This window comes from Erinaceus europaeus, chromosome 3 (genome assembly GCF_950295315.1).
Source record: "Erinaceus europaeus chromosome 3, mEriEur2.1, whole genome shotgun sequence".
NCBI classification, from domain to species: domain Eukaryota; kingdom Metazoa; phylum Chordata; class Mammalia; order Eulipotyphla; family Erinaceidae; genus Erinaceus; species Erinaceus europaeus.
In genome coordinates this window covers 170,196,239-170,211,316 of record NC_080164.1, presented here as the reverse complement: position 1 = coordinate 170,211,316, position 15,078 = coordinate 170,196,239, and the positions used below count along the sequence as shown (strand labels likewise).

The 15,078-nt window shown below is 36.8% G+C and overlaps 1 protein-coding gene across 1 annotated transcript in view; it reads left to right on the top strand.

Annotated features, from left to right (window-relative positions):
• Positions 1-15,078, top strand: part of LOC103114228 (cytosolic beta-glucosidase) — a 287,653-nt gene that overhangs the window by 201,138 nt on the left and 71,437 nt on the right. The window lies entirely within an intron of this gene.

The following is a 15,078-nucleotide window of genomic DNA, read 5'->3' as shown; positions in this document are numbered from 1 at the left end:
GATTGGGTAGTAGGAATTATGTGGAGTTGTACCCCTCCTACCCTATGGTTTTGTTAATTAATCCTTTCTTAAATAAAAAAAAACATTAAAAAAAAAAAGAGAACACATAGTCCCTAGGGAAAGAAAAAAAAAAAAACTTCTCTTTTCCTTGAGTGTGCTCAATAACCACAATCATTATTGTGATTATTGAGGTGCTTGTTCCTATTTAATTCTCCTGGGATTTATCAGATCTACTAGTTCTGAGATCTGGTGCTCTCAACTTTTTAGAAAATTGAGAGCAATCTCAATAATCCTTCATTACCTTTTCCTCCCTTCTCTGTTATCTCTCCACTTTAAAGATTCTAGATACAGATTAAGAGTAATATTTTATTTGCATTTCTCTTTCAATTCAGGAACATGTGAAGACTGTTGTCTGTTGTCTTTAATTTGTTGTTTAATTTGCTCATTGCACATTTAAATTTAATTGATTTATTTTTCATGTCCTAGAGTATAATTTAGGTCTTTCCAAATCTAATTATATATATATTCCCTTCTGATTACACTTTCAAACTTCTCTTCTGTGTCTTTAAGCATATTGAGTTTGTATATTTTTCATTCTGCATCAATTTTTTTTTTTTTTGTGCCTGGGGAAGACGTTCAGTTCTGATATTGCCATGTCTCTCTTTTTGTTGTTTGTCGTATTTGTTTCCTTTTGTGTTTTGTGATTTTTGGCTGTAATCTGCTCATTTTCATTGGCATCTTACGTGTGAAAATTTCTTGAGGCCTCGGTTATAGTTGGATACTCTCAAAATACACTTATATTTATGTTAGTTATTTGGAAGCATTATCAAACCAGGGTCTCTATGCCTTACTTTAGGACTTACTCTGTACCTTACTCTCTCTATATCTCTATACTTTATTTTAGAAAAGCATGAATTCAGACTGTAACATTCTAAATAGATTACAGCAAAACACTCTCAAAAGAAACATTTTTCTCTTCATTCCGCATAGGATCAATAGATGCAAGAAATAGGGAAGCACGCTTTTTCTTCCCTATTCTTTTATCTTGAATATGTAGTCCTTGAAGGCTGAGTCATATATAGTTTGTCTTCATGAACTCTGTCCTTGGGCAGATGGTGATTTTACCTCCAGTCTTGTGTATCTTTTACTACATCAGAACAGAAACTCAAAATGGCCAAGGTTTTCCAGAAAACTCTGTATTTATTCTGATTTGAGTATCCTCTTATTTTTCAAAGATCTGGTTTTTACTTTCATTGTTTCTCTACATGAGTTGAGTCAAGTCATCATTGCATTTTAGAAAAGAGATAATGTGCATTTCATTCAACATTATATGTTTTGATCCGGAATATTATTCAGAATTATCTAGTCTACCACTTTAGGAAACCCTTTAGTATCTTCATATATAAATATATCTCTTGCAGTCAGGCATCATGCCTTCTAAAATCAGAGGTGTTGTTTTAAGAATAATGACTTAATCTATAGGAATGTTATTCCAATAGGCTAAATAATTGTATAGGATTGCTTTTTAAAATATTTATTTATTTATTCCCTTTTGTTGCCCTTGTTGCTTTATTGTTTTAGTTATTGATGTTGTTGTTGTTGGATAGAACACAGAGAAATGGAGAGGGGAGGGAAGACAGAGAGGGGAAGAGAACACCTGCAGACCTGCTTCACCGCTTGTGAAGTGACTCCCCTGCAGGTGGGGAGCTGGAGGCTCGAACCAGGTTCCTTCTGCCAGTCCTTGCGCTTTGTGCCACCTGCGCTTAACCTGCTGTGCTACTGCCCAACTCCCAGGATTGCTTTTATTATAAAATAATTCTGTCAAATCAACACATATAAAATTTTGATAAAACCACATTAAATGAAGCTTGAGAATAAAAACAGTAAAAGAAATCTGCACAAATTTGTAAGGTTTCAGAAGATTCTGCACTCAAAGTATTTTGCAACTGTCTTTAATTTCTTGCTTCACTTCAAGAAATAAAAGGGTGCATCATAGTGGAAGAGTAGTTAGTGGTGAGGATAAGAGAGTTTTGCAGACACTATCATGGGGAGATGTAAAACTGTACCCGTATGTAAACAACTATGCTATTAAACAAGTATCTCCTCAATAAAATGATTGTAAAAAGAAACAAAAATGAAAATTTATTCTCCATTAAAAGTATGGCTTATGTAAAGGAGATGGCTGGGAAACTCATTCAGATAATATCACCTGAAGAGAAGACAATAGATTCGCAGGTAAACATTTGTAGGTAAAATATTTTAAGGTATTTATCACTTTTTAAAAATAATTATTCAATATGACAACTTTATTCCCCCTCAGTAAACCAGTTGGGATTGGGGAAGAAAAGAGAGTTGCTAGCAGTTTTAAGCCCATATATACATAGTAAGTAGTCAAAACGCTAAGTACAAGATATAGCTTTTTTGGAGTTCTTGCTTACCACCCCCCTTAACTTTACGGAGGTAATGTTGACACACAAAATTGTGATATAGTTAAGATGTGCAATGTGATAAGTTGATACCTGTATTGTTAAATTATTTCAGCAATCATGTTAATTAAAATATCCATCATGGAAATATTTAATTTGTTGCAGTGCTGGAATATAGAAAGGAAGGGGGACATCTCAGCATTGCCAAAAAATAATATATTTTTTGAACTATAATTTGTATGTGGGGGAAAGTATTCACCCTTATTATTATTATGATGAAGTATTTATTTATTCCCTTTTGTTGCCCTTGTTTTTTTTTTTTATTGTTGTCATTATTATTGTTGTTCTTGATGTCATCATGGTTGGATAGGACAGAGAGAAATGAAGAGAGAAGGGGAAGACAGAGAGGGGGAGAGAAAGACAGACACCTGCAGACCTGCTTCACCACTTGTGAAGAGATTCCCCTGCAGGTGGGGAGCTGGGGGCTTGAACCTGGATCCTAATGCGGTCCTTGCACTTTGTGCCACGTGCGCTTAACCCGCTGCACTACCCCACCCGACTCCCATTCATCCTTATTATTAATGAATCTTTTAACTAGATTCCCTTCTGTATATGTCCCCAATTTTCTATTATATCATCATATTATTATCTACCTTCTTACTATCACTTGAACTTGATCCAAATTAGTATCTAGTTAGAAATCGCTTGCGCTGTCTAATTTTTTTTTAATAGCCAAGCTAAATGGATTTCAGATAATACATGTTTTCCTAATATAACTAGGGGCGATTTTTCTTTTCCAGTATTATCAAACTTCAGTGAAACTTCCTGTCATTTTTCTCTAGGGTGAACTAATTTAGGCATTGAGTTCTCTCTTCAAGATGATCACTAGACTATCAGCTTCAAGATGAGAGTCTTGTGACTTTTCACCTTGGCTCATCCTATGTGCATGACATGTGACATGTACCCTTACTTTTTAAATTGAAGAATCATCTTGTAGTTCCAAAGTTAACCTTCCTTCGGACTCTTTCTCCAGTCCTCATTTAATCTAATGACGCTCTCTGCCAGAGTGGCTGGACTCACATTGTAGGGAATATCTAACGTAGAGAGCTTTACAAAAGTCTGAAAGGCATAGATCTTCATCAAAAGAAAACTACTACTGCCTGCTAGGTGTCACAGAGGGTAAGGTGCTGGACTCTCAAATGGGTTTAGTCTTTCACATGTGCCAGATCGGTGCTCTGGTTCTCTCTCAATCTCTGTTTCTCTCTGTCTTCCCCCCACCCGCATGTTCTCTCTCGCTTATTATATAAATAAATTAATCTTTTGTAATTATAATTACTAAATTCAGAATCATTGGAGATGCAGCAAATGTAAAGTCATAAAAATGGATTCAAGTTTTAAATTAGTAAAAATAAAAATCAAGACAATACTGTTGTCAAAGTTGCAATGCAAAAGAATAACATATAATGCTAGTGATATGTGAAATAGTACATGCAACCTTAATTTGGAATGTAATTTTTAATATGACGTAAAAATTAACAAAAACATCTTACCTTTGGATTACTAATTCATTTTTTTTAATTAAAGAAAAGCTTTACTTGGGAAGATCATCATTGCTTTCCTTATAATATTAAAAATTACAAACCTATTAAGTAAGTAATAGACTATTGCAATATGTATTATGACTCAAAGTTTCTACTATCATGCATCCATTAAAATTATATTTTAAACATTTTTTTTAGTAATGTGTAAAATTCTGTGTTTGGCCTGATTAGTCAGGAAGCAGAATTTGAGATGAAGTCTGGTGTAAAGGAAGTTTCTCTAGCAGTACAGTTCATGGAGCACATTTGCAGAACTCAGAGTGGAGTGGGGAGAGTCAAACAAGGATGTATTTTTTTTGATTTAATAATGATCGACAAGACAGTAGGGTAAGAGGGGTACAGTTTCACACAATTCCCACCACCAGAGTTTTGCATCCTATCCCCTCTATTGGAAGTGTTCCTATTCTTTGTCTTTCTGGAAACATGAACCCAGGATCATTATGGGGTGCAGAAGGTGGAATGTCTGGCTTCTGTAGTTGTTTCTCTGTTGGACATGTGCGTTGGCAGGTTGATCCACACCCCCAGCCTGCTTTTTTCTTTCCCTAGTGGGGCAGGGCTCTGGAGAGGTGGGGTTCTAGGACACATTGGTGAGGTTGTCTGCCCAGGGAAGTCAGGTTGGCATCATGGTAGCATCTGCAGCTTAGTGGCTGAAAATCATTAAGATATAAAGCAGAACAAACTTGTTAATAATCAGGAACCTAAAGGTAAGAATATGGCAGATGAGATTTCTGGTCTCCATTTTGGAAAAATCTTGAGTCTATTTTAGGTATATTCCAAGAGGCCCATGATTTTACCAATTTTTGCCTGAGCCTATCAGCTACTTGCAGGTGGGCTAAAGGTATTATCTGGGGAGATGGTGCCAGAGTTGGAAATAAGACTAGAAAACTTGGTTGGGGAAGAGAGTAGGTCCCAAATATGGGAAAAGTATATAAATACCACTAACTGTAAAATAAGGATGCATTTTTATGTTTAGCATAGTCAAAAGGAACTCAATCCCATCAGGACATTCAGAGGGAACTTAAGAGATACATTTCAGACTCAGAATATTTGGGAATAAAGGAAACAGTATTTGTTCCTTGGTATTTTGGATACAACTCTGTGAAATTAGAAAAACTTTCAGACTGGGACTGGAAACATGGACCAAAATGGAACATGTTCCAATTACTCTTTTTTTTAAAAAAAAAATGTTATCTTTATTTATTGGATAGAGACAGCTAGAAATCAAGAGGGTGATAGAGAGGGAGAAAGACAGAGAGACACCTGCAGCCCTGCTTCACCACTTGCAAAGCTTTTCCCCTGCAGGTAGGAACCAGGGGCTCAAACCTGGGTCCTTGTGCATTGTAATATGTGCACTCAATCGGGTGCACTACCACCTGGCCCCTCAATTACTCTTTTATGAAGCTCCTTGAGACCTGCTCCCACAGTACTAGGAATGAGTAAAGACATTGGTATGCTTATTATGCTTATTATGATTCTGGGAAAGAGAAGATCTAATGTTTTGCACTCAGTAGGGTATCAATTAATCTATACATCTAATAATCTGTTGAGTACCCCAGGAGGAGCCAGGTTCTGTGAAATCAGAGAAGACATGGCTTTTCCTTTTAATTTTATTTAAAAATCCTGATAGATTGTGCAGCATAGAAAGGGACAGTCAGAGAAGAGAGACACCTGCAACACTTCTCCAACTCTTGTGAAGTTTTCCTCCTTGAGAGTTTAAGTCCCTACTGGGGGCTTAAACTCTAGAATACATTCATGGTCATGTGTGTACTATATTGGGTATACCATCACCTATCTCCCCTTTGCCCTGTGAATGGTATGTTTTTGATAGCAGGTGAAGCCTTGGGGGAAGAGGTGGAATGAAAGGCAAAATCAAATAAATAAGCAAAGTAATTTAGTCTTTTGTGCTTGGAGGTGGAAGCATAGGACCTTGGTGGTGAGAGTGGTATGAAACTATATTTTATAGTATTATAAACTATTATCTTATAATCCTGTAAATCATGTTAAATCCATAAGACAACAAAATAAACAATAAATTCGGGTGAACTGTGAAGGCACGTAGGTTTCCAGTTCAAGGTACCCAGTTAAGTACTGCTGTTGGGAAGTACCTTTCTCTCATGTTCCTCCAGTGTGTCACCAGAAACATGGACTATAAGGAGTTCTGCCTCTTGCCATCAGCTTGATACTCAGGGTTTCCAAATGGTCCCCAAAGGGGATGACTGTTTGCAAGTTTGGGGCTTTTGAATAGCAGGTAAAGAGTAGTCTGAATTGTGTATTTGGCTGACCTCTAATGAGTGACAGAGGAGATCACTGCAGATATCAAGTGGCCAATGAAGGAACCTTCCGGGACAGTCCCTGCTCCTGTCCCGGATGTCACTGTGACCAATTCAGCAATTGTGTCTTTCTCTGGGATGAAATGAATATTGTGTCAGAGAAGCGAGAATCCTAGAGTGATGATCTGAGAATCAGTGAGAAGGAAGACGCTGACCTTGGAGAGGTTTAAGAATGCCTTACGAATAGCTATCCGGAACATAATTAAAGGCATTTTAACATCATAAGCTTTGAAGAATGCGAACCATCACCACAGCACACTGGGGAGTAAAAGATATTGCTTTTATAGCTGTAGAGCTTATGGTCAGAAGTGATATGAAATATTAGAAATGTGACAGTTTTATAATAATTTTATTCTAGCTCATTGTGGTAATTTTCATTTGCAGCTTTCTTTCTCTCTCTCTTTCTTTCTCTCACCTTTTAATCTTATGAATTGCATTAAACCTCTCTCATCTACCTTGGTCCTATAATAGAAGCTGTAGCTTTAATCTGAAGAATTACAGTCAATGCTAAAAGCACAAGCAAATAGATAATGGTGTTTATGATGCTTGTTGCTTGAGAAATTAAGAGTTCTGAGTGAATATGTCTCCCTGTTAATAAAAGTAATAGAGGCCGATGGAGAGCAGTGCATCTTCTTTTTCTGTACAATGCCACTATCTCTTCTTATCTCATCTTCCCTCTCTTAGTTGCTTTTTATTTTGGGTGTGGGAGGGGGAGACAGAACCAACCTCATTATGGAAAATTTACTTCACACTACTTTGTTCCCTATACTCTTCTTTAAGAGAGCATATTTCTCTTTATTGAATAACTTGAGTTAGGACTAGCACCATAGATCACGGTATAAATACAACTTCTTCTTCCCAAGGACACATAAAGTAACAAAGCTCAGTTATAGAGAAACTGGATACACAGACTTGCTCTCCTGACATCACACATGCATGTGCACACACACACACACACACACACACACACACACACACACACACACAGAGAGAGAGAGAGAGAGAGAGAGAGACTAATGTCTAATGAGGTTTTTCTAGGGCACAGGAAAACTCAAATCCCTTCACAGGTGGTGATGCTTGTGTGTGCATGTTCCAATAAATCCTATTTTATGAAGAATAGTTGTTAGTCAGATGTGGATTATGAACTTTAGTTTTCCAACCCCTAACTTTTGTTTGTTTTACTTTTTTTAATTGATTTAATACCGGTTTATAATACTGTAAGATTTTAGGAGTTTCATACACACACACACACACACACATATATATACTTGTATAAATATGTGTATGTGTGTATGATTTGACATTCAATACTGAAGTTCAGGTGCCATTACACCAAATATAATGCCACATCAATCCCCACTCTTGCCCTATTCCTGTTGATAACCACCATGGTTCTCAGAGAGTCTCAGCCTAACTCTGCCTATCATTTATGATTATATTTGATACTAGGGTTATTTCTGGGTTTCTGCACCTGCTTGATTCCTCTGATCCAGTAGACTTAGTAATTTGTTTTCATAGAAAGTGAAAGACATGGGGTTGTGCACTGGTGCACCCAGGTGGGAGCACACATTACCACAGGCAAGGACCCAGGTTTGCGCCCCTACTTCCCACCTGTATGGTGGAAGCTTCATGAGTGGTGAAGAGGGTCTGCAGATATCTGTCTTCCTCTTTCCCTTTCCACCTCCACCTCCCTTTTCAATTTCTCTCTGTCTTATATATTAAAAAAAAAAATGAAATAGTGATCTGGTAGGTAGCGCAGTGGCTAAGGCACTGGACTCTCAAGCATGAGGTCCTGAGTTCAAGGCCTGGCAGCACATGTACCAGAGTGATGTCTGGTTCTTTCTCTTTCTCTTATCTTGCTCATTAATAAATAAGTAAACATCTTTTTAAATAAATAAATAAAATAGAAAGACACAAAATAGCCACCAAGAGCAAGAGCATAGGGTTTGTAGTGCTGACATCAAGCCTCAATGATAACTCTGGTGGAGAGTAAAGAGGAGGAAAAGGAGGAGGAGGAGAGCAGGAGGAGGAAGGAAAGAGAGAGAGAGAGAGAGAGAGAGAGAGAGAGAGAGAGACTAAGCAAGGAGTGATACTGTACATTACACCTCCACTTGTGAATCTGAGTCAGCAGGGAATCACATATGGTGGTTAGGGGTTGGAACCCAGGTCCTGTGCATGGTAAAGTATGTGCTCTACTGGTGAGCTGTCTCCTGACTCAGTTATTATTTAGTTTGTTGATTTATAAAATTTAGGCATATAGCTTCAAACCTATGTGCATGCAGAGGATTGATCATAGCTACCACCAACGTCCTTGCCCCCTAACTATTCAAAACAGGAGGATTGCTACGAGATAGGTTTTGCTTTTAGTGTCTTTCCCATTAAAAGACAAGTAACCCGAGGCACAGAAAAGTTAAGTAATTTAAACCTCTCTACCTACTGAGCGCTTTCGGAATTAACCAGGCTGTTTGACTTGGACCTACACAGTGATTACATGAGTGTCTGATGATATTCTACAGGGGACCAGATAGTGACACACGTATTACCAAAAGCAAGGGCCTGGGTTCAAGGCCCCACTTCCCACCTGCAGGATGTCTGATTCATTAGCAGTGAAGCAGGTTTGCAAGTATGTGTATTTCTCCTCTTCTCTCTATCCTTTCCTTATCTTCTGTAGTCCTTTGATGGAGAGAAAATGTCTGTGTTAGCACGTAGGATTGTACAGACATTTATATATTATAAACTTATCTTAGTGATCATTTTAACTTTCTCTTTCTATAACTAGGCATACTATTTAATACCAAATTGATCTTTTTTTATATAAACAAGGCAACTGTTATGACTCTTGCCTTTGCAGATATTGAAACTTGGCTATGTATTCAAAATAATTGAGCAGAATCAGAACAGAAATTGAATACTTACTACCTGAGTTAGTTAGATGGCCCAATTTTACTTATTCATTTATGAATTAAATCCTCACACATGCACAATTTAATATCTCCTGGACCTATATTTTCTCATTTAAGAGAAGAGAGAGATGTCAAAGCATCAAAGTTTTCCCTGGTGTTCCTACTGTTGTGGTCTTTCTCTCTTTTTCTTTTTTCCCCTGACATATTGATTTAATAGTGATTTATAAGATTATAATAGAGGTACAGATGTACACCACTCCCACCACCAAAGGCCTTCCCCCCCCCCACTAATGATAACTATCCCAATTCTTCCATAGTGTTAGATATGCAAACTATTTCTTTCAGGTTCACTCCTTCAATTCTCTACATTCCACTTATGAATGAAATCATTCATTAGCCATTCTTTATTTCCTTGCTTACTTAAAGAAGCCAACTGCCTCCAAAGAAAATAATGCCATTGTTATGATTGTTACTTTTTTTGGGGGGCGGGGTAGGTGGGTTGACTGCTTAGCTATAGCTTATAGTGGTGGTAGGTATTGAACCTTGGAGCTCAGAGCCTCAGGCATGAAAGTCTTACAGAACTGTTAGGCCAGATCAAACATTATAATGCCCATCTTTTTGATTGCCCAGAACTCTATTGAGTATATGTCCCATAACTTCTTCATTCTGTCATTTGTTGAAGGGCATTTAGGTTGCTTCCATATTTTGGCTATTGTGAATAATGCTGCTATGAATATGACGATACATATATCACTTCAAATTAGTGTTTTCATATCTTTTTTGATAAATGTCTAGGAATGGAATTGCTGGATCACAAGATATTTCCATTTGTTTTTCTTTAAGAATTCTCCATGCTGTTCTACAAAAATGCCTGTACTTTGCAATCCTACTAGCAGTGAAATAGGGTTATTTTCTCTCCACATTATTTTGTGTAGTGGTATTTCCATATGGTGCTGGGAATCAAACCAGAGGCTGCCTGGTACATAACCAAACACACACCCTACCAAGTGAGCTGTCTCTCCACCCCACAATTTTTCTTTAACCTATCAAGATCCAAGACTATTCATCAGCTCATTTCTGATGACTTGAGACAATTGACAAGCTATCCTTTCTAACATATCTATGTAAAGTTTTGTAAACTAGTTTTAACTATATGACATTTTCAATTTTATGTATTCAATTTTATGTATTTATTGTATTTTAATTTTATGTATTCAATGTTTTCTCAAATCTACATTTTCATTTTTATCCAAAATAAATTGATAGCATGATCCTGCTACAGACATTCAATTAATTAATGAAAGAAAGACTTGATGGCCACATCTCAGGGGACCAAGCCCAGCCATCTGTTGAAGACTGACAGATTGCTTCACTTTTGCCCCAGTGAAAGTTTTTGTACAAGTTTATAAATTGAATGTTCATAGGTGAAGGAATATTTCTGGATTCTGCAAAGATTGAAAAAAAAAAAACCTTCAAGATTTGCTATGTTCAATGAAGAAAGAATCCAGTTAAGAAAGCACAGCATGATTATGTTTGCTTGTTCCTCCCTTCCTTTCTCTCTCTCTCTCTCTTTTTCTTTGTTTCTGTATATTAATACCATTCCCATCACCAAAGGTCTGTGTTACCCCTTCCCCTATTGAAGCTGAACATCTACCCTCACCCTCCACCCAGAGATTTTTACTTTGGCGCCCTACTCCAAACTCAGTCAGATTCTGCTTTGAGTAGTTAAGGTTTATGTTATGGTTACATTTCTTTTCTTTCTTTATTCTTTTTTTATTACTTTTTTTTAATGGTTATGCTTCTAAGGTCACTCCTGATTAGTCTATGAATTCAAACAAGGGTTGTATACTTTTGAGATAAATGTAATTATATAGAGTCTACTACTAGGTGAGCTGACAAATGGTAGAGATGTATGCCACCAGACCACAGGGGAAGGCTCACCTTCAAACATGTCACCCTGAAGAGTGGGAATTCTAGAAGATGGTAGGAAGAGTTGTAAGAATAATTGGTCCATTCCGCTTCGCCATCAAAACCAATGATTAAGTGAATCATAATGGGAGTCAACTTGACATCTTTTATTAATACTACCTATTTCTTTTGCATTACCTTCCAAGGAAGGATTTGCTACACAATATTGGTGTTTCTTGGGGTCCTACTGTGGCAACAGGTATAGTTTGAATGCATAAAAGTGACCGCAGGTCTCTTCCTCTTCATTGTGACTGCTCTTTATAGAGTATGCAGATCTAGGTAGAAACCTAGAGAACCATGCCTATTCATTTCTCAGTAGCATGTGACTTTGTAGCTCACTTAGCTCTGGACCTTCTCTCTATATGTATCACTTGCTCATTTCCTCCCTATCTTTATTCTCTTTTTTTTAAACAAAATATTGTATTTATTAGATAGTGGTAGAAAGAAGTCAAGAGGGAAAGGATAGAGAGAGAGAAAGAGAGACATCTACAACACTGCTTAGCCACTCATGAAGTTTCCCCCTGCAAGTAAGGATGTGAGATTGAACCCAAGTACATGCACATTGAAACATGTGTGCTTAACCAGGTGCACCAATCACCACCCTGCTTCTACTTTCTCTGTTGTCTATAGTCTCTTTGCTACCTTCTATTTTTTCTCTCCCATCCTCTGCCTAAAAATTTGATTGCATACAGTTGTTTTAAAATTAAGATTTTCAGAAAGAGGGAGGGAATGTTAGACCCCATTCAGCTGTCTAGACAATGCAAAATTGTTCTTATTCTTCCATGTAGCAGATTAAAATGGTACGTAGAATTTATGCTGCTATAAATTAACTAATAAATCAATTTAACATGGGTTTATAATAGCTTAAGATTTTAGCAGTATACTGTTTATGAGCAGGTGTGTGTGTGTGTGTGTGTATGTGTGAATTACTACCCCTACCACTAAATGGAACCTTCCACTTATCCCCTATTTCCTTCTCCCCAACAGTTCATTTGGATATATATACTTTCTAGAGTCTAAAATGTATCTTTGGTTATATTTGCTATCCTTTCCAAGTTAACTTGATTTAGTTATCTGCATTTCACATATGAATAAAATTATCTGATAGCTATCTTTCACTGCCTTAGTTATTTTATTTAGAATTATCACCTACAGTTTCACCCATTTTGTCTTAAACAACACAAGGTCATATTTTCTAATGGCGGATTACTTTTTGAGAAATCCCTTAGCTTCTTGATCCAATAATAAGTTGGTAGACATTTAGGTTGGTTCCATATTAATCTTATTGTGAATAGTGCTGCTGTTAATTTAGTGGGTTTTTTGTTGTTGTTGTTAATTTTGAACATCCTTATTGTCTATTTTACATATATCTTCCTAAGGAACTTTATAGAGCATTAAAGGCATTTGTAAGGATAAGGTATGAGATTCTATAAATACTTGGCTACCAATCTTTGACCTTTAGTTCTTACACTTTATACAAGGAACAGGTGCCGGGCTAGCATGAAGGTGTTGCTTCTTGGGCACGTGCTCTTTGGGTTGGAAATAACTTAACTGGAGCCAACCTGGGCTGCTGCTTACTCAGTGACGCAGGAGAGAGATCAGGAACTCATGGCAGAGTGGAAACACAATGCCTTTATTGATCAGAGACAAGGCCTTTATATATATCTTTAACCGGAAGTGGCAAGTGGGAAAAGGAAATGACTAGGAAAGGGGGTGGAGAAAGGGAAAGAGTGGGAAGGTAGAAAGCTTCCATAGCAGATGTTGTGAAGGTTTTGACTGGTGGGTTAATTAATACCCTGCAGGCAGGGCGGGTCTCAGGCAAAACAATGATTATGTAAATAGACCATAGTATCAGCAATGGAGGATGGAGCAGAGCAGGGGGGCTGCCAGACAAAAAGGATGTCTCAAATTTCTCTTTGTGATGTTAATAGTAATAAAACCACCAGGTGACCTGATCATAGCAATTTGTGGTAGTCTTAAAGTCATTATCATTTACTCTACAGCATGTATCTCATATGTTTGGCAGTTCATTTGCTAACTGTATGAAATGAGACACTAATAGCTCTGCCTCTGACAAGTTGTTGTTGTTTGTGGTGGTGGTGATGGTGTGTGTATGTGTGTGTGTGTGTGTGTTCATATAAACCTTATGCTGGTCAAAATGCTAACTGCATATCATTTGCCTATATGATCTTGATCTTAAATAGGTATTGCTTTAGCTAAACTTCAGAATTATTTGCAAGGGCTATTATTTATAACTTGCAGTTAGAAAGGTAGATGCAACCATCTAACACCTAGACCAATGTTATGGTCTGTGATCTGGTCTACCTGTATCAGAACCTCCTGAGGCATGTACTGAAAATGCAGGTTCATTACTTCAATTCAGACATACTGAATACACACCTCAGGTGACATGTAAAATTAAAGTGATTCTATAAGTTTATTGAAAGTAACTCTGGGATTTGTCTGTACTAAGCCAATATACCAATAAGTGTAGATATAGTGAAGACATATTTGTGCAGTTGTCTAAACCAGAGGCCTGGTTTCATCTTTCTATATACTGTGAGGTGACAACCTATACTGTCTAGAATCACTGGACAATCTATTTACAAATGTCTCCATTGCATTCACGGTTGTTTCTACCATGTCTGTAATCTGACACTATACAAAAGAGTTCTTGGGTCTGATGGTAATTGTTTTAGTAACGTTTCAAAATGTGAATTACTCAGGGGCCAGATGTTGGTGCATTTAGTTAAGTACACATATTACACTGCACAAGAACTCGGGTTCAAGTCCCTGGTACCTACCTTTAAGGGAAAAGCTATGCAAGTGGTGAAACTGTGCTGCAGGTATCTCTCTCACCCTCTCCCTCTCCCCTCTCAATTGCTCTCTGTCCCTATCCAATAATAAATAAATAAATAAATAAATAGAATTTTAAAACTGTTAATTACTCAACCTATGCAAATTTAAATGCATAGGCCCAAAGTAGAATATATAGCAATTTATGCGTTGAAAATAACTGGTAAAGTGCACAAATTTTGTAAATTTGAAGAACTTTGAGACTTTTTAACCAATCTCAGAATAATCAGTAAATCAGTCTACATTCTTGACCACTGTTTCATTTTCCATGAAGTGTTCAGTTTAATGCCAGATATGTTTTAGTTTTTTTGTGTGTTTACTCTCACCATTATTAGAATTGATTTGAAGCCATATCTAAAATCTAAGCCAACACTGTAGGTAGTTTAGTGAAGATAATATATCTTTTTTCTACAATGTTGATTCTTGAGAATATTGAAAATGGATTTACAGTGCCTTCTATTACCTAGTATTGCTCTTATTCATCCTAAAATGTAGTGCTTTGGAAGGTACAAAGTAAATGATAAGGAATTTTCAGAAAGGATGACTTATTTATTGGTAGATTATGGATCAACACTCAACATGAAGTCTGATGCATAGTAGAATTTCATTAGTTACAACTATTTTAAAAAGAATTAATCCTACTCTATTTCCTTCCTCTTAAGTAGAAGGAGATAATTCAACAAGACATCCAAGTAGAAATAAAAGAATATTTAGAGAATATCAGCACTTAATTCCTCATAGGAAGATATAAAAAGTTTCTTTAAAAAATATTGTTACCTAACAACATTGCCAGTCTACCTCTTCCTTTCTTGTAGTGTTGTCATCCCAAAGCCTACAGAAGATGAAAATGTTGCATTTCATGCTTACTTGTACTCTCTTCCTGCTAGGACATACTTTTAATCAGTGGAACCTCAGACTAAATCCAAGAATAACTCTTGTCTAACATCTTCTTCTTTAATGGAAAAGAAAGTAAAACAGGTATCACATATTCCTTTAT